The 24,429-nt window shown below is 45.6% G+C and overlaps 4 non-coding genes across 4 annotated transcripts; all 4 read right to left on the bottom strand.

Moving 5' to 3' along the window:
- Positions 1 to 2,635: 2,635 nt before the first annotated feature.
- TRNAD-GUC (transfer RNA aspartic acid (anticodon GUC)) lies at positions 2,636 to 2,707 on the bottom strand. The gene has a single exon. It is a non-coding gene; the product is annotated as a tRNA-Asp (tRNA).
- A 14,497-nt stretch (positions 2,708 to 17,204) lies between these two features.
- TRNAD-GUC (transfer RNA aspartic acid (anticodon GUC)) lies at positions 17,205 to 17,276 on the bottom strand. Its single transcript has one exon. It is a non-coding gene; the product is annotated as a tRNA-Asp (tRNA).
- Positions 17,277 to 21,483: 4,207 nt separating this feature from the next.
- TRNAD-GUC (transfer RNA aspartic acid (anticodon GUC)) lies at positions 21,484 to 21,555 on the bottom strand. The gene has a single exon. It is a non-coding gene; the product is annotated as a tRNA-Asp (tRNA).
- A 1,010-nt stretch (positions 21,556 to 22,565) lies between these two features.
- Positions 22,566 to 22,637, bottom strand: TRNAD-GUC (transfer RNA aspartic acid (anticodon GUC)). Its single transcript has one exon. It is a non-coding gene; the product is annotated as a tRNA-Asp (tRNA).
- Positions 22,638 to 24,429: the final 1,792 nt, after the last annotated feature.

The raw sequence follows: 24,429 nt of genomic DNA, 5'->3' as shown, positions 1-24,429 counted from the left end.
GATGCAACGTGCGTATGGGACAAGGTTTGCAAGTTGCAACAGCTCATGTTAAGACTGTGCTGAAAAGAGAGAAAAGAAGCAACAGGACCATACGGGGATTGAACCTGCGACCTTGGCATTATTATTTCCAGTACAATTGCTTGAAAATTTGGATTGTCATCAAAAGGGAATCAACTAAAGGACTTACCTCGCCACTACGTTTTGTACCAACTTCCTTCCGCTGGAAAGCGCAGAGTAAGGATTTTACTCTTACAATCGGTATTGGGGTTTCATTTGCAAAGCTGGAAATCCAGCAGAGCAATCAAAAGCACTAAGGGAAGGCCTCCCCGTGAGGGAATCGAACCCCGGTCTCCCGCGTGACAGGCGGGGATACTCACCACTATACTAATGAGGACTAACTGTGGGTGCGGCTTCTCCCGAAAGCCCTAAAACCTGTATCAGTGACTTTCGTTAGACAGATTTAAAGAGTGTCTGGTGCAAGGTTTGTACACTGCAAAAGCTCACGCACCTTTTAAGACTGTACTGAAAGGAGAGAATAGAAGTGACTGGCTTGTACCGGGATGGAACTCGCGACCTTGCCATTATTATTTCCCGTACAATTGCCCAAAAATTTGTATTGTCATCATCAAAAAAGCTATTAATGGACAAGCTGTATCGTTAAAAAGGTAAAGGGTCTCTACCCCCGGGCTTGCCCCAGCTTGTGAAAAAGAGGACGAGTGCTAGTTAGAGATCTTACCATATCTCCCGGCATAGGCAATCAGGCTTGCGAGACGTATTTAATGCTATCCATCCGCAACAGATTCAGAGGTGGACAGCGCAGAGTAAGAAGTTTACTCTATACTAAGGAGGACTAACTGCAAGCACGTGCTCCAAAAAGCCCTAAATCCTGTATCAGTAGCTTTCCTTAGCCAGATGCAACGTGCTTATGGGACAAGGTTTTTAGTCACTGGGCTGGTATTACTTGTGCTACCCTTTAACTTTGAACGTGCTTCTGGTGCTTTAGGCTTTCCGTAAAAAACCATAGAGCTTGTGGGCCTAGCCGCACTACTACTGCCTGCTTTTGGTGCCTTTCCTTTACTTGATGATCCTTCAAGCAATGCTTCCCCAAATGATAAGCGAGAGCTTGGCCTACTTGGCCGACTAGACTGACGCAAAGGCTGCATCTTAGAACTGGAGAATAGAAGTGACTGGCTTGTACCGGGATGGAACTCGCGACCTTGCCATTATTATTTCCCGTACAAGTGCCCAAAAATTTGTATTGTCATCATCAAAAAAGCTACTAATGGACAAGCTGTATCGTTAAAAAAGGTAAAGGGTCTCTACCCCCGGGCTTGCCCCAGCTTGTGAAAAAGAGGACGAGTGCTAGTCAGAGACACCTTACCATATCTCCCGCCATAGGCAATCAGGCTTGCGAGACGTATTTAATACTATCCATGCGCAACAGATTCAGAGGTGGACAGCGCAGAGTAAGAAGTTTACTCTATACTAAGGAGGACTAACTGCAAGCACGTGCTCCAAAAAGCCCTAAATCCTGTATCAGTAGCTTACCTTAGCCAGATGCAACGTGCGTACAGGACAAGGTTTGCACGTTGCAACAGCTCATGTTAAGACTGTGCTGAAAAGAGAGAAAAGAACCAACAGGACCATACGGGGATTGAACCTGCGACCTTGGCATTATTATTTCCATTACAATTGCTTGAAAATTTAGATTGTCATCAAAAGGGAATCAACTAAAGGACTTACCTCGCCACTACGTTTTGTACCAACTTCCTTCCGCTGGAAAGCGCAGACTAACTGCAAGCACGTGCTCCAAAAAGCCCTAAATCCTGTATCAGTAGCTTTCCTTAGCCAGATGCAACATGCGTACGGGACAAGGTTTGCACATTGCAACAGCTCATGTTAAGACTGTGCTGAAAAGAGAGAAAAGAAGCAACAGGACCATACGGGGATTGAAGCTGCGACCTTGGCATTATTATTTCCAGTACAATTGCTTGAAAATTTGGATTGTCACCAAAAGGGAATCAACTAAATGACTTACCTAGCCACTACGTTTTGTACCAATTCCTTCCACTGGAAAGCGCAGAGTAAGGATTTTACTCTTACAATCGGTATTTGGGTTTCATTTGCAAAGGGGGAAATCCAGCAGAGCAATCAAAAGCGCTAAAGGAAGGACTCGCTGTCGGGAAATCGAACCCCGGTCTCCCGCGTGACAGGCGGGGATACTCACCACTATACTAACGAGGACTAGCTGTGGGTTTGTCCGCTCCCGAAAGCCCCAAAATCCTGTATCAGTGACTTTCGTTAGACAGATTTAAAGAGTGTGTGGTGCAAGGTTTGTACACTGCAAAAGCTCACGCACCTTTTAAGACTGTATTGAAAGGAGAGAATAGAAGCGACTGGCTTGTACCGGGATGGAACTCGCGACCTTGCCATTATTATTTCCAGTACAATTGCTTGAAAATTTGGATTGTCATCAAAAGGGAATCAACTAAATGACTTACCTAGCCACTACGTTTTGTACCAATTCCTTCCACTGGAAAGCGCAGAGTAAGGATTTTACTCTTACAATCGGTATTGGGGTTTCATTTGCAAAGCTGGAAATCCAGCAGAGCAATCAAAAGCACTTAGGGAAGGCCTCCCCGTCAGGGAATCGAACCCCGGTCTCCCGCGTGACAGGCGGGGATACTCACCACTATATTAACGAGGACTAGCTGTGGGTGCAGCTGCTCCCGAAAGCCCTAAAACCTGTATCAGTGACTTTCGTTAGACAGATTTAAAGAGTGTCTGGTGCAAGGTTTGTACACTGCAAAAGGTCACGCACCTTTTAAGACTGTACTGAAAGGAGAGAATAGAAGTGACTGGCTTGTACCGGGATGGAACTCGCGACCTTGCCATTATTATTTCCCGTACAATTGCCCAAAAATTTGTATTGTCATCATCAAAAAAGGAATCGAACCCCGGTCTCCCGCGTGACAGGCGGGGATACTCACCACTATACTAACGAGGAGCAGCTGTGGGTGCAATTGCTCCTGAAAGCCCTAAAAGCTGTATCAGTGACTTTCGTTAGATTTAAAGAGTGTGTGGTGCAAGGTTTGTACACTGCAAAGGCTCACGCACCTTTTAAGACTGTACTGAAAGGAGAGAATAGAAGCGACTGGCTTGTACCGGGATGGAACTCGCGACCTTGCCATTATTATTTCCAGTACAATTGCTTGGAAATTTGGATTGTCATCAAAAGGGAATCAACTAAAGGACTTACCTTGCCACTACGTTTTGTACCAACATCCTTCCGCTGGAAAGCGCAGACTAACTGCAAGCACGTGCTCCAAACAGCCCTAAATCCTGTATCAGTAGCTTTCCTTAGCCAGATGCAACGTGCGTATGGGACAAGGTTTGCAAGTTGCAACAGCTCATGTTAAGACTGTGCTGAAAAGAGAGAAAAGAAGCAACAGGACCATACGGGGATTGAACCTGCGACCTTGGCATTATTATTTCCAGTACAATTGCTTGAAAATTTGGATTGTCATCAAAAGGGAATCAACTAAAGGACTTACCTCGCCACTACGTTTTGTACCAACTTCCTTCCGCTGGAAAGCGCAGAGTAAGGATTTTACTCTTACAATCGGTATTGGGGTTTCATTTGCAAAGGTGGAAATCCAGCAGAGCATTCAAAAGCACTAAAGGAAGGTATTTTGTCTCCACATGAAGGCGAATGAAGGTGTAACTGGTAGTGGCTGTGTGACTTTCCTACCTTCGTGTCCAAGCAGTGGAGCAGACAGGACCGGCAAAAGCTCAGGTTAGACGGATACACGTAGACACGGTGATTTGAATCAATGTGGGTTTATTTGACCCAAAATACAAACATTGGTATAATACTGAAATGACCTTGGTGTTGTCTGTTGATATCTTTCCTGAGGCTAACTGCTGGTCAAAAAACTGATGCCTTACGAGCCCGAGTGATGAATGTCCAGTCACACAGAAAGCAGATCCCTCACACAAGGGTTGCAGGAAGTGACATGGACCCAGGCTCCTGAAAACACGGCCAGCAAAGGAAAGCTTTATTAACAAGAACAGAGGCGTGCAGCATACAAATTCTGGCCAGGAGATGGCAGCAAAACGACCATACATAGAAACAATATGGTGATGGAAGAACCGATAATATGGTGGACATTTAAATAAATATGAGAACAGTACAGAAGACAGCACACTCCCCGTCTGAAATTCCCAAGGGAATTTCACTATGAGTAATTTCCAAAAAATATATGGAACAAACCTGTAACAAACATGTTAGAATAAAACAGGAAACATTACAACATAGTCCTGTTTCAAACTTGGAATGGAGAAGATCCACAAAATTCAAGTTCAGTTCTGTTTATCCTGCAGGGATGTTCTCGATGGGTAGTATCATAATAAGTTCGTTAATTGGCCTTGCAAACGTTTTATGCTCACCCTTTCTGAAGATAGTCAACTCCACCTTCCGGACCCTGCCATCTTTGCTAGGAAAAACCTTTGTAATAAGTCCCATAGGCCAGTGAATCCGTTCGGTTTGTTGCTCCTTCATCAACACGAGGTCTCCTTCTTTCAAGTTTGGTTTGTGGTGTTGCCATTTTCTTCTTCCTTGAAGAATCACAAGATACTCCTTTCGCCACCTGTTCCAGAAGTAATCCGCTAGGTATTGTACACGTTTCCATTGTTTCTGGTAGATGTTCGCATGGGTAAATTCTTTACTAGGTATTAGCGTATCCTCCGTTTTTTGGGTAAGGAGAATAGCAGGAGTCAGTACAGTTGGTGTTTCAGGATCCATCGACACTGGCACAAGTGGTCTTGAATTGATTATGGCTGAAACTTCAGCGAGAAGGGTGACTAGGGTCTCATGTGTGAGCCTTGAAGAGTTGACATCCATTAACATAGAATTCAAGATGCTGCGTGAGATCCCGATCATCCTCTCCCAGGAGCCCCCCATGTGGGAACTATGAGGAGGATTGAAAATCCAAGTGCAACCTTTCTCTGCCAACTGATCTTGAGTGGGCTTGGTATCGATGTTCAGTTCTTTACTTGCTCTGATGAAGTTTCCTCCGCGGTCAGACCTCAACTGTTTCGCTGGTCCTCTGATTGCGAAGAACCGTCTTAAGGCATTAATAAGGCTGGATGTGTCCATGGATTCTATCACCTCTATGTGAACGGCACGCACACTCATGCAAGTGAATAGTACAGCCCAACGCTTACTGTTTGCGTGACCGCCACGGGTCCTGCGTGCAGACACCATCCATGGCCCGAAAATGTCTAGGCCAATGTAGGTGAATGGTGGCTCTGTACATAGTCTATCCACAGGCAAGTCAGCCATTTGTTGGTATAGTTGTTTTCCTCTTGCTTTACGACAGTGCACGCAGTCGTGAAGTATTTGGGCCACACGTTTTTTCATACCTATAATCCAAAGGCCTGCAGACCGTAACCTGCCCTCAGAGATTTGTCTGCCTTGGTGTTCAGCCTTTTCGTGGTGGTGTCGGATCAGCAAGACAGTGATATGATGTTTGCTGGGAATGATGAGAGGATTTTGTTCTGCAACTCCTAGGTGGGCTTGATTCAAACGACCACCGACTCTCAGCAAGCCAGAACCGTCCATAACTTGATTTAAATTGGCAAGAGGGCCTTTTATTGGAATCCGCTGTTTGTTGTACAAGCACTTCCATTCTAGGTTGAATTCTTCCTGATGGACATGGCGTATTATGAGGGACTCACTATGAGAGATATCTTCAGCAGAGAGGGGTTTATGACAGACGTGTCAACCATGACAATCCTTATCTTGTTGAGAACTGTGATAACATCTCGCAATGTGCACTAACCTAGCGATAGTTCTGACGAGTCTCATCCAACAGGAGAAACGCTGGAAGCGCTGACAACCGAGGCTGGAGGTTTGCTTTATTCCAGTAACTAATGCACTAACTTCAGCGCGGATTTCTGGATCATTATCCGGATCCTGGATGCTGAAAACTTCCTGTACACATTCGTCCCTCTGTCTCAACAGAAACTCCAGACCTGTAAGCCAAGAAGAGTTAATAAAGGAACCTATAGACATCGGCCTAGTGGCGTGGTCTGCTGGATTAAAGTTGGATGGCACATAGTGCCATTGTTCAGGTTTTGAAGACCTCCTGATTCTCTCTATGCGGTTACTGATGTACACATAAAATCGTTTAGTCCGATTATAAATGTAACCTAAAACGACCTTACTGTCCGTGTAATACTGGACCTCTTCTATGTCGACACCCAGTTCTTGTTGTATGAAGTCTGCAATCTCCACTGCTAACACAGTCCCACAGAGTTCAAGTCTGGGAATAGTATGATCAGCCTTGGGAGCCAACTTAGCCTTACCAAAGACGAATCCAATGTGACTTTGTTTGTTGAGTTCTGTCACCTTCAGATAGGCAACCGCTGCAATGGCTTCCGTGGAGGCGTCTGAGAACACGTGGAGTTCTTTCTTTATGCTAGAGGTAGATGAGGTTTTGACATAGCATCTCGGGATGTGGATCTCATCCAAGGCACACAAACATTGTTTCCAGGCTTCCCATTTTTGCTCTTTATCAGAAGGAAGTGGGGTATCCCAATCCTTGACGGTTTCAGAAAGTTGTCTCAGTAGGGATCTACCTTGTATGGTGATGGGCGCTACAAATCCCAGCGGATCAAATAGGCTGTTCACCACTGATAGGACACCACGTTTTGTGAATGGCTTGTCTGCACAACTTATTTGAAAACCGAAGGAGTCGGCCGAGAGATCCCACCTGAGGCCCAAGCTCCTCTGCACAGGTGGACTGTCCAGTCCCAGGTTAATGTCCTTGAATCCAGGTGCATGATCACCTGACTCGAAGGCTCTCATTACAGCCAGGCTGTTTGAAGCAATTTTGTGTAGTCTAAGTTTAGCTTGGTACAACATTCTTTGAGTCCTCTTGAGCAGACTGATAGCCGCTTCTTCAGTCGGTAGTGATTTGAGTCCGTCATCTACGTAGAAGTCCTTTTCTACAAAGTCTCTCTCGTCTGCTCCATACTCGGACTCTCCTTCTAATGCAGTTCTCCGAAGGCCGTAAGTTGCTACGGCAGGTGAAGGGCTGTTTCCAAATACATGCACCCTCATTCGATACTCCACCATCTTTGCATTGGTGTCATTGTCCTTGTACCACAGAAACCTGAGGAAATTCCGGTGGTCCTCTCTGACTACGAAACAGTGGAACATCTGTTCAATGTCGGCAGTGATGGCGACAGGCTCTTTCCTGAACCTCATCAGCACTCCTACTAAGTTATTTGTCAGATTGGGACCTGTGAGAAGAACATCATTTAGAGATACACCTTGATGTTTGGCGCTTGAATCGAAAACAACCCTAATTTGATTAGGTTTCCATTGATGATACACTCCGAATGAAGGCAAGTACCAGCACTCTTCGTTCTTCCTTAAGGATGGAGCTGTTTCTGCGTGGTTGTTACGGAATATTTTATCCATAAAGGCGACAATGTGTTTTCTCATTTCAGGCTTGCTGTTCATGGTACGCTGAAGAGAGTTAAATCTAGACAGAGCTTGTTCCAGATTGTTAGGGAGTCTTAGCCTGGTAGCTCGGAAGGGTAATGGAGAAACCCAGTGATCGGTTTCGTCTTTAAAGGACTCTCTGTCCATTATCTTGACAAATTCTCTGTCCTCTACTGACAAGGCTACTTTATCGTCGTTCTTGGTTGTGTGAAAGACTGATCTCCCCAAGTCTTCGGCAAAGAAGGGAGAAATTATGTCAGGTGGCTGTATGAGGTCTGGAGACTTCTCTTTCACCTCATAGTGATGAGGACACGGCTTAATGCAAGTTGTGCGTCCATCTCCACGCACATAAGTCTTGAAGGAGTCAATTCCTGGTTGATCTAAGCATACGTTCCCTATGACTACCCATCCCAAGTCCAGTCTCTGGGCGTATGGTGCATAGTCGGGACCATTACATTGTTGACGCACCTTGTGTACCCTTAGATTGTCTCTGCCGAGCAGGAGTAGAATCTCGGCGTTGATGTCCATAGGTGGGATAAGGCTGGCTAGGTGCCTTAGGTGTGGTTGGTGAAATGCAACTTCTGGGGTAGGAATCTCATCCCTATGGTTGGGTATTTGGTCGCATTCGATCAGCGTCGGTAGGGGTATTTCGGTATCCCCATTGATAGGAGAAGCAATGAATCCTTGTGCCCTTCTGCCGCTAGTCTCTATGCGGCCCGAGCAGGTGTTTAAGGTGTAGGGTTCTGATGGTCCTTTGATTCCAAAGGCTTCAAAGAATTTAGGTCCCGCTAGGGACCGGTTACTTTGGTCGTCGATGATGGCATACATTCTTACTGCCTTTTCTGGTTGTCCGTCTGGGTAAACCTTGATTAGGCATAGTCGGGCACAACATTTCTCATTCTGACTCTCCCCACATACTTCCAAGCATGAGCAGGAAACAGCTGTGGCGGTGTTGGCGTGATTCTGGGGCTCCCCGCCATGACTTGGAGCGGGGCTAATGGCAACTGCAGCCGGTGAGTCCCTGGCGAGTGGGGTTGGGTGCATAGCTGAGGCATGTCTTTCGCTATGACACTCTTCACACTTGATGGCAGATTTACAGTCCTTGGCCATGTGCTCCAATGAAGCGCAGCATCTGAAACATACCCCAAGCTCGGTGAGGACTTTCTTGCGCTCCTGTATGGTTTTGGATCTAAACCCTCTGCATTTGTTCAGTGAGTGTGGTTTTTTATGAATGGGACATTCACGATTGAAGGACTTGTTTCCTAATGAGGTAGTGTACTGTTTTCCCGTGGGTACTGCAGGTGATGGTAGGTTAGTCTTTCTAACGCTCACGCTGCTCTTAAAGTCTCTGTGTTTATGCATGACACTTTCAAACCCTGATGATGACGTCGCTGAGGCTATAGTGTTGGACCCCAGGAAGTCAAGGCTGGGGTCATTCCTCATCTGGGACTGTTCATCGATGAACCTACAGAAATGAATAAATGGGGGAAAGGTGACGTCATGTGCTCTTTTGTACCTTGAGACCGACGCTGCCCACTTCTCTTGCAGACCGTATGGTAGCTTCACAACAATTGGGTTCACTCCATGCGCTGTATCCAGGTAGCACAGCCCAGTCAAACGAGGGTCTCTTTTGGCTAGCTCCAGTTCCATGAGCAGATCACTTAAGTCCTGAAGCTTATGGACTTCCTTGAGATTGATCTTTGGGATGTTTTGCAGTCTCTGGAATAGGGCCTTCTCTATCGCTTCTGCACTACCAAAGGTCCGTTCAAGTCTCTGCCAGGCGGCAGCGAGACCTGCTTCTGCTTGTCCCACATAGACAGTTCTGAGGCTCTTGATACGATTTGTAGAGCCTGGGCCCAACCATTTGATCATGAGGTCAAGTTCTTGCTCTACGGTTAGGTTGAGGTTGGCAATGGCGGCTTTGAAGGTTGCTTTCCAGGCTCTATAGCTCTCTGCACGGTCATCGAACTTTGAAAGACTGGTGTTGATTAGCTCTCTGCTCACCATAAACCTGGCGAACTCAGACATATCTGATTTCTCACTGCTTGTTGCCATGACAACTTGTGATGCCCCTGGGGCGTATGGGTTGCTTGGCGTGAAAGGGTGAGACGCTACCGGGTAGAATGATGTTGCTGCAGGGTTGAGCCGTGGTTTAGCCTCTGTAGATTCTGATGACTGCTGCTTGAGCTGTGGAGGTAGGCCAGAAAGCACCTGATCTTGCTGTAATAACTGTCCTTGAGTGGGCACATCCGGGTGACAGTTATTAGCTTGCTCGGGTGCTGTGGGTGGCACTAGCACCGTAGGTAAAGCTGGTTCGGAGGTTTCAGTGTTGTCGACTTGTACAGTACTGGAAATAAGGGGTGGCACGGGTAACTGTTTCAGCACATAGTCACTGGTGCGATCGACTGGATCGTCCATTTCCAGTGGTAGCGAGCAGACTGGATCAAGACCTTGGCTCAATGCTTGCTCAAGTATTCTTACTTTGGCTAACACAATTTCCTCATCCATCTCTGATTCAAAAATCTTTATCCGAGCTTCTGCTTCTGCCTTTGCAAGAGCTGTTTTCTCAATGAAGGTACGTCTCGCCTTGGATTGTTCTGCATTTATGCGGGCCTCTATTATTCTGTCACTCATGGCTGAGCTTCTAGAGCGCGATGATCTGTATGACCGGGAGGAATGTTTAGATGAATTTGATCTGTGTGATCTAGTTTCCTGCATATGAGAGATATGGAGTTCCGCTTTATCTTTAACATCCTGCACCATGGCGTCTCTTTCTCTGTCTAATGATTCTGCCTTGCTCAGTTCTGATGAGGCTTCATCGATATTAGAGTCTCTTAGAAAGGTTATATACCTTGTGGATAGTCCCTTGTATCTTTCATAAGCTGTGTTCAGCCGTCCAACGGCGACTTGTAAGCTGGCAGCACCACCTGAGGAGGATTTAAGTCCTGACATGAGGGAGGAAACCCGTTCCCATTGCTCTTCCAGGTTATCACATAGCTCATCTTTCATGGTGTGATAGTTTTCAATGACCTTTATCGTCGGTTTAAGAGAGCGTCTTGGTCGTGCGTCTTGGTCTGCTGGAAGCATGGGTTCTGCTTCCTGCTCTTCATAATTATCATTATCAGGTTGCATTTGCTTTGTTTTATCACTGGGGAACTGAGCAGGGTCCTTTTCGGCCATTTTGATTTAAGGTGCGCTATCTTTTTAAGAAAATAAACTTTTGAATTGGGGGCTGAAAATTGCTGCACGGTTCCTATAGGGCACTTGATAAGCTTCCTAAGGTGTTTTGAGTGAATTGCTGGGTTTTTGGAGTTGTGGAGGACTTCCAGGCGAGGGAGTAGATACTGCGGATGCACGTTGATTCCCCTAGGCTTGTCCAGACATGTTCAGTGGCTGGGCAGATTTGCTGCACGTGGGCCTGTTGCTAGGGAGATTCCTGAGTGTGGTACTGGTCACTAAGGCAGTTTTTTGACTGTTCTGTCTCCACATGAAGGCGAATGAAGGTGTAACTGGTAGTGGCTGTGTGACTTTCCTACCTTCGTGTCCAAGCAGTGGAGCAGACAGGACCGGCAAAAGCTCAGGTTAGACGGATACACGTAGACACAGTGATTTGAATCAATGTGGGTTTATTTGACCCAAAATACAAACATTGGTATAATACTGAAATGACCTTGGTGTTGTCTGTTGATATCTTTCCTGAGGCTAACTGCTGGTCAAAAAACTGATGCCTTACGAGCCCGAGTGATGAATGTCCAGTCACACAGAAAGCAGATCCCTCACACAAGGGTTGCAGGAAGTGACATGGACCCAGGCTCCTGAAAACACACCCAGCAAAGGAAAGCTTTATTAACAAGAACAGAGGCGTGCAGCATACAAATTCTGGCCAGCAGATGGCAGCAAAACGACCATACATAGAAACAATATGGTGATGGAAGAACCGATAATATGGTGGACAGTTAAATAAATATGAGAACAGTACAGAAGACAGCACAGAAGGCCTCCCCGTCAGGGAATCGAACTCCCACGTGACCGGCAGGGATACTCACCACTATACTAACAAGGACTAGCAGTGGGTGTGGCCGCTCCCGAAAGCCATAAAACCTGTATCAGTGATTTTCGTTAGACAGATTTAAAGAGTGTGTGGTGCAAGATTTGTACACTGCAAAAGCTCACGCACCTTTTAAGACTGCTTGAAAATTTGGATTGTCATCAAAAGGGAATCAACTAAAGGACTTACCTCGCCACTACGTTTTGTACCAACTTCGTACCTTTTAAGACTGTACTGAAAGGAGAGAATAGAAGTGACTGGCTTGTACCGGGATGGAACTCACGACCTTGCCATTATTATTTCCCGTACAATTGCCTAAAAATTTGTATTGTCATCATCAAAAAAGCTACTAATGGACAAGATGTATCGTTAAAAAGGTAAAGAGTCTCTACCCCCGGGCTTGCCCCAGCTTGTGAAAAAGAGGATGAGTGCTAGTCAGAGAGACCTTACCATATCTCCCGCCATAGGCAATCAGGCTTGCGAGACGTATTTATTACTATCCATCCGCAACAGATTCAGAGGTGGACCGCGCAGAGTAAGAAGTTTACTCTATACTAAGGAGGACTAAGTGCAAGCACGTGCTCCAAAAAGCCCTAAATCCTGTTGCAGTAGCTTTCCTTAGCCAGATGCAACGTGCGTACGGGACAAGGTTTGCACGTTGCAACAGCTCACGTTAAGATTGTGCTGAAAAGAGAGAAAAGAACCAACAGGACCATACGGGGATTGAACCTGCGACTTTGGCATTATTATTTCCAGTACAATTGCTTGGAAATTTGGATTGTCATCAAAAGGGAATCAACTAAAGGACTTACCTCGCCACTACGTTTTGTACCAACTTCCTTCTGCTGAAAAGCGCAGAGTAAGGATTTTACTCTTACAATCGGTATTGGGGTTTCATATGCAAAGCTGGAAATCCAGCAGAGCAATCAAAAGCACTAATGGAAGGCCTCCCTGTCAGGGAATCGAACCCCGGTCTCCCGCGTGACAGGCGGGGATACTCTCCACTATACTAACGAGGACTAGCTGTGGGTGTGGCTGCTCCCGAAAGCCCTAAAACCTGTATCAGTGACTTTCGTTAGACAGATTTAAAGAGTGTCTGGTGCAAGGTTTGTACACTGCAAAAGCTCACGCACATTTTAAGACTGTATTGAAAGGAGAGAATAGAAGTGACTGGCTTGTACCGGGATGGAACTCGCGACCTTGCCATTATTATTTCCCGTACAATTGCCCAAAAATTTGTATTGTCATCATCAAAAAAGCTACTAATGGACAAGCTGTATCGTTAAAAAGGTAAAGGGTCTCTACCCCCGGGCTTGCCCCAGCTTGTGAAAAAGAGGACGAGTGCTAGTTAGAGATCTTACCATATCTCCCGGCATAGGCAATCAGGCTTGCGAGACGTATTTAATGCTATCCATCCGCAACAGATTCAGAGGTGGACAGCGCAGAGTAAGAAGTTTACTCTATACTAAGGAGGACTAACTGCAAGCACGTGCTCCAAAAAGCCCTAAATCCTGTATCAGTAGCTTTCCTTAGCCAGATGCAACGTGCGTACGGGACAAGGTTTGCACGTTGCAACAGCTCATGTTAAGACTGTGCTGAAAAGAGAGAAAAGAACCAACAGGACCATACAGGGATTGAACCTGCGACCTTGGCATTATTATTTCCAGTACAATTGCTTGAAAATTTGCATTGTCATCAAAAGGGAATCAACTAAAGGACTTACCTCGCCACTACGTTTTGTACCAACTTCTTTCCGCTGGAAAGCGCAGACTAACTGCAAGCACGTGCTCCAAAAAGCCCTAAATCCTGTATCAGTAGCTTTTCTTAGCCAGATGCAACGTGCGTATGGGACAAGGTTTGCACGTTGCAACAGCTCATGTTAAGACTGTGCTGAAAAGAGAGAAAAGAAGCAACAGGACCATACGGGGATTGAACCTGCGACCTTGGCATTATTATTTCCAGTACAATTGCTTGAAAATTTGCATTGTCATCAAAAGGGAATCAACTAAAGGACTTACCTCGCCACTACGTTTTGTACCAACTTCCTTCCGCTGGAAAGCGCAAGGTAATTATTTTACTCTTACAATCGGTATTGGGGTTTCATTTGCAAAGGTGGAACTCCAGCAGAGCAATCAAAAGCGCTAAAAGAAAGCCTCCCCGTCGGGGAATCGAACCCCAGTCTCCCGCGTGACAGGCAGGGATACTCACCACTATACTAACGAGGACTAGCAGTGGGTGCAATTGCTCCTGAATGCCCTAAAAGCTGTATCAGTGACTTTCGTTAGATTTAAAGAGTGTGTGGTGCAAGGTTTGTACACTGCAAAAGCTCACGCACCTTTTAAGACTGTACTGAAAGGAGAGAATAGAAGCGACTGGCTTGTACCGGGATGGAACTCGCGACCTTGCCATTATTATTTCCCGTACAATTGCCTAAAAATTTGTATTGTCATCATCAAAAAAGCTACTAATGGACAAGCTGTATCGTTAAAAAGGTAAAGAGTCTCTACCCCCGGGCTTGCCCCAGCTGGTGAAAAAGAGGATGAGTGCTAGTCAGAGAGACCTTACCATATCTCCCGCCATAGGCAATCAGACTTGCGAGACGTATTTATTACTATCCATCCGCAACAGATTCAGAGGTGGACCGCGCAGAGTAAGAAGTTTACTCTATACTAAGGAGGACTAAGTGCAAGCACGTGCTCCAAAAAGCCCTAAATCCTGTTGCAGTAGCTTTCCTTAGCCAGATGCAACGTGCGTACGGGACAAGGTTTGAACGTTGCAACAGCTCATGTTAAGACTGTGCTGAAAAGAGAGAAAAGAAGCAACAGGACCATACGGGGATTGAACCTGCGACCTTGGCATTATTATTTCCAGTACAATTGCTTGGAAATTTGGATTGTCATCAAAAGGGAATCAACTAAAGGACTTACCTTGCCACTACGTTTTGTACCAACTTCCTTCCGCTGGAAAGCGCAGACTAACTGCAAGCACGTGCCCCAAAAAGCCCTAAATCCTGTTGCAGTAGCTTTCCTTAGCTAGATGCAACGTGTGTACGGGACAAGGTTTGCACGTTGCAACAGCTCATGTTAAGACTGTGCTGAAAAGAGAGAAAAGAAGCAACAGGACCATACGGGGATTGAACCTGCGACCTTGGCATTATTATTTCCAGTACAATTGCTTGGAAATTTGGATTGTCATCAAAAGGGAATCAACTAAAGGACTTACCTAGCCACTACGTTTTGTACCAACTTCCTTCTGCTGGAAAGCGCAGAGTAAGGATTTTACTCTTACAATCGGTATTGGGGTTTCATTTGCAAAGTTGGAAATCCAGCAGAGCAATCAAAAGCACTAATGGAAGGCCTCCCCGTCAGGGAATCGAACCCCAGTCTCCCGCGTGACAAGCGGGGATACGCACCACTATACTAACGTGGACTAGCTGTGGGTGTGGCTGCTCCCGAAAGCCCTAAAACCTGTATCAGTGACTTTCGTTAGACAGATTTAAAGAGAGTCTGGTGCAAGGTTTGTACACTGCAAAAGCTCACGCACATTTTAAGACTGTATTGAAAGGAGAGAATAGAAGTGACTGGCTTGTACCGGGATGGAACTCGCGACCTTGCCATTATTATTTCCCGTACAATTGCCCAAAAATTTGTATTGTCATCATCAAAAAAGCTACTAATGGACAAGCTGTATCGTTAAAAACGTAAAGGGTCTCTACCCCCGGGCTTGCCCCAGCTTGTGAAAAAGAGGACGAGTGCTAGTTAGAGATCTTACCATATCTCCCGGCATAGGCAATCAGGCTTGCGAGACGTATTTAATGCTATCCATCCGCAACAGATTCAGAGGTGGACAGCGCAGAGTAAGAAGTTTACTCTATACTAAGGAGGACTAACTGCAAGCACGTGCTCCAAAAAGCCCTAAATCCTGTATCAGTAGCTTTCCTTAGCCAGATGCAACGTGCGTACGGGACAAGGTTTGCACGTTGCAACAGCTCATGTTAAGACTGTGCTGAAAAGAGAGAAAAGAAGCAACAGGACCATACGGGGATTGAACCTGCGACCTTGGCATTATTATTTCCAGTACAATTGCTTGAAAATTTGCATTGTCATCAAAAGGGAATCAACTAAAGGACTTACCTCGCCACTACGTTTTGTACCAACTTCCTTCCGCTGGAAAGCGCAGACTAACTGCAAGCACGTGCTCCAAAAAGCCCTAAATCCTGTATCAGTAGCTTTCCTTAGCCAGATGCAATGTGCGTATGGGACAAGGTTTGCAAGTTGCAACAGCTCATGTTAAGACTGTGCTGAAAAGAGAGAAAAGAAGCAACAGGACCATACGGGGATTGAACCTGCGACCTTGGCATTATTATTTCCAGTACAATTGCTTGAAAATTTGGATTGTCATCAAAAGGGAATCAACTAAAGGACTTACCTCGCCACTACGTTTTGTAACAACTTCCTTCCGCTGGAAAGCGCAGAGTAATTATTTTACTCTTACAATCGGTATTTGGGTTTCATTTGCAAAGGTGGAACTCCAGCAGAGCAATCAAAAGCGCTAAAAGAAAGCCTCCCCATGGGGGAATCGAACCCCGGTCTCCCGCGCGACAAGAAGGGATACTCACCACTATACTAACGAGGACTAGCTGTGGGTGCACTTGCTCCTGAAAGCCCTAAAAGCTGTATCAGTGACTTTCGTTAGATTTAAAGAGTGTGTGGTGCAAGGTTTGTACACTGCAAAAGCTCACGCACCTTTTAAGACTGTACTGAAAGGAGAGAATAGAAGCGACTGGCTTGTACCAGGATGGAACTCGCGACCTTGCCATTATTATTTCCAGTACAATTGCTTGAAAATTTGGATTGTCATCAAAAGGGAATCAACTAAAGGACTTACCTCGCCACTACGTTTTGTACCAACTTTGCACCTTTTAAGACTGTACTGAAAGGAGAGAATAGAAGTGACTGGCTTGTACCGGGATGGAACTCGCGACCTTGCCATTATTATTTCCCGTACAATTGCCCAAAAATTTGTATTGTCATCATCAAAAAAGCTACTAATGGACAAGCTGTATCGTTAAAAAGGTAAAGGGTCTCTACCCCCGGGCTTGCCCCAGCTTGTGAAAAAGAGAACGAGTGCTAGTCAGAGATCTTACCATATCTCCCGCCATAGGCAATCAGGCTTGCGAGACGTATTTAATACTATCCATGCGCAACAGATTCAGAGGTGGACCGCGCAGAGTAAGAAGTTTACTCTATACTAAGGAGGACTAACTGCAAGCACGTGCTCCAAAAAGCCCTAAATCCTGTATCAGTAGCTTTTCTTAGCCAGATGCAACGTGCGTATGGGACAAGGTTTGCAAGTTGCAACAGCTCATGTTAAGACTGTGCTGAAAAGAGAGAAAAGAAGCAACAGGACCATACGGGGATTGAACCTGCGACCTTGGCATTATTATTTCCAGTACAATTGCTTGAAAATTTGGATTGTCATCAAAAGGGAATCAACTAAAGGACTTACCTCGCCACTACGTTTCGTACCAACTTCCTTCCGCTGGAAAGCGCAGAGTAATTATTTTACTCTTACAATCGGTGTTGGGGTTTCATTTGCAAAGGTGGAACTCCAGCAGAGCAATCAAAAGCGCTAAAAGAAAGCCTCCACGTCGGGGAATCGAACCCCGGTCTCCCGCGTGACAGGCGGGGATACTCACCACTATACTAACGAGGACTAGCGGTGGGTGCAATGGCTCCAGAAAGCCCTAAAAGCTGTATCAGTGACTTTCGGTAGATTTAAAGTGTGGGGTGCAAGGTTTGTACACTGCAAAAGCTCACGCACCTTTTAAGACTGTACTGAAAGGAGAGAATAGAAGCGACTGGCTTGTACCGGGATGGAACTCGCGACCTTGCCATTATTATTTCCAGTACAATTGCTTGAAAATTTGGATTGTCATCAAAAGGGAATCAACTAAAGGACTTACCTCGCCACTACGTTTTGTACCAACTTCGCACCTTTTAAGACTATACTGAAAGGAGAGAATAGAAGTGACTGGCTTGTACCGGGATGGAACTCGCGACCTTGCCATTATTATTTCCCGTACAATTGCCTAAAAATTTGTATTGTCATCATCAAAAAAGCTACTAATGGACAAGCTGTATCGTTAAAAAGGTAAAGAGTCTCTACCCCCGGGCTTGCCCCAGCTGGTGAAAAAGAGGATGAGTGCTAGTCAGAGAGACCTTACCATATCTCCCGCCATAGGCAATCAGACTTGCGAGACGTATTTATTACTATCCATCCGCAACAGATTCAGAGGTGGACCGCGCAGAGTAAGAAGTTTACTCTATACTAAGGAGGACTAAGTGCAAGCACGTGCTCCAAAAAGCCCTAAATCCTGTTGCAGTAGCTTTCCTTAGCCAGATGCAACGTGCGTACGGGACAAGGTTTGCACGTTGCAACAGCTCATGTTAAGACTGTGCTGAAAAGAGAGAAAAGAAGCAACAGGACCATACGGGGATTGAACCTGCGACCTTGGCATTATTATTTCCAGTACAATTGCTTGGAAATTTGGATTGTCATCAAAAGGGAATCAACTAAAGGACTTACCTCGCCACTACGTTTTGTACCAACTTCCTTCTGCTGGAAAGCGCAGAGTAAGGATTTTACTCTTACAATCGGTATTAGGGTTTCATTTGCAAAGCTGGAAATCCAGCAGAGCAATCAAAAGCACTAATGGAAGGCCTCCCCGTCAGGGAATCGAACCCCGGTCTCCCGCGTGACAGGTGGGGATACGCACCACTATACTAACGAGGACTAGCTGTGGGTGTGGCTGCTCCCGCAAGCCCTAAAACCTGTATCAGTGACTTTCGTTAGACAGATTTAAAGAGTGTCTGGTGCAAGGTTTGTACACTGCAAAAGCTCACGCACATTTTAAGACTGTATTGAAAGGAGAGAATAGAAGTGACTGGCTTGTACCGGGATGGAACTCGCGACCTTGCCATTATTATTTCCCGTACAATTGCCCAAAAATTTGTATTGTCATCATCAAAAAAGCTACTAATGGACAAGCTGTATCGTTAAAAAGGTAAAGGGTCTCTACCCCCGGGCTTGCCCCAGCTTGTGAAAAAGAGGACGAGTGCTAGTTAGAGATCTTACCATATCTCCCGGCATAGGCAATCAGGCTTGCGAGACGTATTTAATGCTATCCATCCGCAACAGATTCAGAGGTGGACAGCGCAGAGTAAGAAGTTTACTCTATACTAAGGAGGACTAACTGCAAGCACGTGCTCCAAAAAGCCCTAAATCCTGTATCAGTAGCTTTCCTTAGCCAGATGCAACGTGCGTACGGGACAAGGTTTGCACGTTGCAACAGCTCATGTTAAGACTGTGCTGAAAAGAGAGAAAAGAACCAACAGGACCATACGGGGATTGAACCTGCGACCTTGGCATTATTATTTCCAGTACAATTGCTTGAAAATTTGCATTGTCATCAAAAGGGAATCAACTAAAGGACTTACCTCGCCACTACGTTTTGTACCAACTTCCTTCCGCTGGAAAGCGCAGAGTAATTATTTTACTCTTACAATCGGTATTGGGGTTTCATTTGCAAAGGTGGAACTCCAGCAGAGCAATCAAAAGCGCTAAAAGAAAGCCTCCCCGTCGGGGAATCGAACCCCAGTCTCCCGCGTGACAGGCAGGGATACTCACCACTATACTAACGAGGACTAGCTGTGGGTGCAATTGCTCCTGAAAGCCCTAAAAGTTGTATCAGTGACTTTCGTTAGATTTAAAGAGTGTGTGGTGCAAGGTTTGTACACTGCAAAAGCTCACGCACCTTTTAAGACTGTACTGAAAGGAGAGAATAGAAGCGACTGGCTTGTACCAGGATGGAACTCGCGACCTTGCCATTATTATTTCCAGTACAATTGCTTGAAAATTTGGATTGTCATCAAAAGGGAATCAACTAAAGGACTTACCTCGCCACTACGTTTTGTACCAACTTCGCACCTTTTAAGACTGTACTGAAAGGAGAGAATAGAAGTGACTGGCTTGTACCGGGATGGAACTCGCGACCTTGCCATTACTATTTCCCGTACAATTGCCTAAAAATTTGTATTGTCATCATCAAAAAAGCTACTAATGGACAAGCTGTATCGTTAAAAAGGTAAAGAGTCTCTACCCCCGGGCTTGGCCCAGCTTGTGAAAAAGAGGACGAGTGCTAGTCAGAGAGACCTTACCATATCTCCCGCCATAGGCAATCAGGCTTGCGAGACGTATTTATTACTATCCATCCGCAACAGATTCAGAGGTGGACCGCGCAGAGTAAGAAGTTTACTCTATACTAAGGAGGACTAAGTGCAAGCACGTGCTCCAAAAAGCCCTAAATCCTGTTGCAGTAGCTTTCCTTAGTCAGATGCAACGTGCGTACGGGACAAGGTTTGCACGTTGCAACAGCTCATGTTAAGACTGTGCTGAAAAGAGAGAAAAGAACCAACAGGACCATACGGGGATTGAACCTGAGACCTTGGCATTATTATTTCCAGTACAATTGCTTGGAAATTTGGATTGTCATCAAAAGGGAATCAACTAAAGGACTTACCTTGCCACTACGTTTTGTACCAACTTCCTTCCGCTGGAAAGCGCAGACTAACTGCAAGCACGTGCTCCAAAAAGCCCTAAATCCTGTTGCAGTAGCTTTTCTTAGCCAGATGCAACGTGCGTACGGGACAAGGTTTGCACGTTGCAACAGCTCATGTTAAGACTGTGCTGAAAAGAGAGAAAAGAAGCAACAGGACCATACGGGGATTGAACCTGCGACCTTGGCATTATTATTTCCAGTACAATTGCTTGGAAATTTGGATTGTCATCAAAAGGGAATCAACTAAAGGACTTACCTCGCCACTACGTTTTGTACCAACTTCCTTCTGCTGGAAAGCGCAGAGTAAGGATTTTACTCTTACAATCGGTATTAGGGTTTCATTTGCAAAGCTGGAAATCCAGCAGAGCAATCAAAAGCACTAATGGAAGGCCTCCCCGTCAGGGAATCGAACCCCGGTCTCCCGCGTGACAGGCGGGGATACGCACCACTATACTAACGAGGACTAGCTGTGGGTGTGGCTGCTCCCGCAAGCCCTAAAACCTGTATCAGTGACTTTCGTTAGACAGATTTAAAGAGTGTCTGGTGCAAGGTTTGTACACTGCAAAAGCTCACGCACATTTTAAGACTGTATTGAAAGGAGAGAATAGAAGTGACTGGCTTGTACCGGGATGGAACTCGCGACCTTGCCATTATTATTTCCCGTACAATTGCCCAAAAATTTGTATTGTCATCATCAAAAAAGCTACTAATGGACAAGCTGTATCGTTAAAAAGGTAAAGGGTCTCTACCCCCGGGCTTGCCCCAGCTTGTGAAAAAGAGGACGAGTGCTAGTTAGAGATCTTACCATATCTCCCGGCATAGGCAATCAGGCTTGCGAGACGTATTTAATGCTATCCATCCGCAACAGATTCAGAGGTGGACAGCGCAGAGTAAGAAGTTTACTCTATACTAAGGAGGACTAACTGCAAGCACGTGCTCCAAAAAGCCCTAAATCCTGTATCAGTAGCTTTCCTTAGCCAGATGCAACGTGCGTACGGGACAAGGTTTGCACGTTGCAACAGCTCATGTTAAGACTGTGCTGAAAAGAGAGAAAAGAACCAACAGGACCATACGGGGATTGAACCTGCGACCTTGGCATTATTATTTCCAGTACAATTGCTTGAAAATTTGCATTGTCATCAAAAGGGAATCAACTAAAGGACTTACCTCGCCACTACGTTTTGTACCAACTTCCTTCCGCTGGAAAGCGCAGAGTAATTATTTTACTCTTACAATCGGTATTGGGGTTTCATTTGCAAAGGTGGAACTCCAGCAGAGCAATCAAAAGCGCTAAAAGAAAGCCTCCCCGTCGGGGAATCGAACCCCGGTCTCCCGCGTGACAGGCGGGGATACTCACCACTATACTAACGAGGACTAGCTGTGGGTGCAATTGCTCCTGAAAGCCCTAAAAGTTGTATCAGTGACTTTCGTTAGATTTAAAGAGTGTGTGGTGCAAGGTTTGTACACTGCAAAAGCTCACGCACCTTTTAAGACTGTACTGAAAGGAGAGAATAGAAGCGACTGGCTTGTACCAGGATGGAACTCGCGACCTTGCCATTATTATTTCCAGTACAATTGCTTGAAAATTTGGATTGTCATCAAAAGGGAATCAACTAAAGGACTTACCTCGCCACTACGTTTTGTACCAACTTCGCACCTTTTAAGACTGTACTGAAAGGAGAGAATAGAAGTGACTGGCTTGTACCGGGATGGAACTCGCGACCTTGCCATTACTATTTCCCGTACAATTGCCTAAAAATTTGTATTGTCATCATCAAAAAAGCTACTAATGGACAAGCTGTATCGTTAAAAAGGTAAAGAGTCTCTACCCCCGGTCTTGCCCCAGCTTGTGAAAAAGAGGATGAGTGCTAGTCAGAGAGACCTTACCATATCTCCCGCCATAGGCAATCAGGCTTGCGAGACGTATTTATTACTATCCATCCGCAACAGATTCAGAGGTGGACCGCGCAGAGTAAGAAGTTTACTCTATACTAAGGAGGACTAAGTGCAAGCACGTGCTCCAAAAAGCCCTAAATCCTGTTGCAGTAGCTTTCCTTAGCCAGATGCAACGTGCGTACGGGACAAGGTTTGCACGTTGCAACAGCTCACGTTAAGATTGTGCTGAAAAGAGAGAAAAGAACCAACAGGACCATACGGGGATTGAACCTGCGACCTTGGCATTATTATTTCCAGTACAATTGCTTGGAAATTTGGATTGTCATCAAAAGGGAATCAACTAAAGGACTTACCTCGCCACTACGTTTTGTACCAACTTCCTTCTGCTGGAAAGCGCAGAGTAAGGATTTTACTCTTACAATCGGTATTGGGGTTTCATTTGCAAAGCTGGAAATCCAGCAGAGCAATCAAAAGCACTAATGGAAGGCCTCCCCGTCAGGGAATCGAACCCCGGTCTCCCGCGTGACAGGCGGGGATACTCACCACTATACTAACGAGGACTAGGTGTGGGTGCGGCTGCTCCCGAAAGCCCTAAAACCTGTATCAGTGACTTTCGTTAGATTTAAAGAGTGTGTGGTGCAAGGTTTGTACACTGCAAAAGCTCACGCACCTTTTAAGACTGTACTGAAAGGAGAGAATAGAAGCGACTGGCTTGTACCGGGATGGAACTCGCGACCTTGCCATTATTATTTCCAGTACAATTGCTTGGAAATTTGGATTGTCATCAAAAGGGAATCAACTAAAGGACTTACCTTGCCACTACGTTTTGTACCAACATCCTTCCGCTGGAAAGCGCAGACTAACTGCAAGCACGTGCTCCAAACAGCCCTAAATCATCATCAAAAGGGAATCAACTAAAGGACTTACCTTGCCACTACGTTTTGTACCAACTTCGCACCTTTTAAGACTATACTGAAAGGAGAGAATAGAAGTGACTGGCTTGTACCGGGATGGAACTCGCGACCTTGCCATTATTATTTCCCGTACAAGTGCCCAAAAATTTGTATTGTCATCATCAAAAAAGCTACTAATGGACAAGCTGTATCGTTAAAAAGGTAAAGGGTCTCTACCCCCGGGCTTGCCCCAGCTTGTGAAAAAGAGAACGAGTGCTAGTCAGAGACACCTTACCATATCTCCCGCCATAGGCAATCAGGCTTGCGAGACGTATTTAATACTATCCATGCGCAACAGATTCAGAGGTGGACAGCGCAGAGTAAGAAGTTTACTCTATACTAAGGAGGACTAATTGCAAGCACGTGCTCCAAAAAGCCCTAAATCCTGTATCAGTAGCTTACCTTAGCCAGATGCAACGTGCGTACAGGACAAGGTTTGCACGTTGCAACAGCTCATGTTAAGACTGTGCTGAAAAGAGAGAAAAGAACCAACAGGACCATACGGGGATTGAACCTGCGACCTTGGCATTATTATTTCCATTACAATTGCTTGAAAATTTGGATTGTCATCAAAAGGGAATCAACTAAAGGACTTACCTCGCCACTACGTTTTGTGCCCACTTCCTTCCGCTGGAAAGCGCAGACTAACTGCAAGCACGTGCTCCAAAAAGCCCTAAATCCTGTATCAGTAGCTTTCCTTAGCCAGATGCAACATGCGTACGGGACAAGGTTTGCACATTGCAACAGCTCATGTTAAGACTGTGCTGAAAAGAGAGAAAAGAAGCAACAGGACCATACGGGGATTGAAGCTGCGACCTTGGCATTATTATTTCCAGTACAATTGCTTGAAAATATGGATTGTCACCAAAAGGGAATCAACTAAAGGACTTACCTAGCCACTACGTTTTGTACCAATTCCTTCCACTGGAAAGCGCAGAGTAAGGATTTTACTCTTACAATCGGTATTTGGGTTTCATTTGCAAAGGGGGAAATCCAGCAGAGCAATCAAAAGCGCTAAAGGAAGGACTCGCTGTCGGGAAATCGAACCCCGGTCTCCCGCGTGACAGGCGGGGATACTCACCACTATACTAACGAGGACTAGCTGTGGGTGCGGCTGCTCCCGAAAGCCCTAAAACCTGTATCAGTGACTTTCGTTAGACAGATTTAAAGAGTGTCTGGTGCAAGGTTTGTACACTGCAAAAGCTCACGCACCTTTTAAGACTGTACTGAAAGGAGAGAATAGAAGTGACTGGCTTGTACCGGGATGGAACTCGCGACCTTGCCATTATTATTTCCCGTACAATTGCCCCAAAATTTGTATTGTTATCATCAAAAAAGCTACTAATGGACAAGCTGTATCGTTAAAAAGGTAAAGGGTCTCTACCCCCGGGCTTGCCCC

Source organism: Sceloporus occidentalis, unplaced genomic scaffold, assembly GCF_023333645.1.
Source record: "Sceloporus occidentalis isolate IW3139 unplaced genomic scaffold, rSceOcc1.0.p SCAF_22, whole genome shotgun sequence".
NCBI lineage: Eukaryota > Metazoa > Chordata > Lepidosauria > Squamata > Phrynosomatidae > Sceloporus > Sceloporus occidentalis.
The sequence above is the reverse complement of the archived record's forward strand: the minus strand, read 5'-3'. Positions and strand labels throughout refer to the sequence as shown.